The sequence below is a fragment of the Penaeus monodon genome, chromosome 31 (assembly GCF_015228065.2).
Source record: "Penaeus monodon isolate SGIC_2016 chromosome 31, NSTDA_Pmon_1, whole genome shotgun sequence".
NCBI lineage: Eukaryota > Metazoa > Arthropoda > Malacostraca > Decapoda > Penaeidae > Penaeus > Penaeus monodon.
This window is the reverse complement of record NC_051416.1, coordinates 29,429,305-29,429,624: the sequence shown is the minus strand read 5'-3', so window position 1 is coordinate 29,429,624 and position 320 is coordinate 29,429,305.

Genomic DNA, 320 nt, shown 5'->3' with positions numbered 1-320 from the left:
ACTGGACCGAGTAAAGTTATCCTACATCTTGGCATGAAGTGACGGAGTGATAACAGGAACTTGTTGAGGCAGCTGTACCGGTGTGTGTGATATGTGCTCACCAGTCAAAATGAAATACCCGACGAAATATAATGAGGTAGGGGGAGCTAGAATAAGGATGAGGCAGATATATCTCTCCGGCCCGGTATTGAGTTCAGTCCGGGCGTAGTCAATGCGCTCATTCATGTATGGATGCTGTATATGTTGAGGATACATGTTTCAGAACCAGAATTAAAGCAAGTGTAGAGTAATCAGTTCTGGGTATATGTTCAGATGTGGTA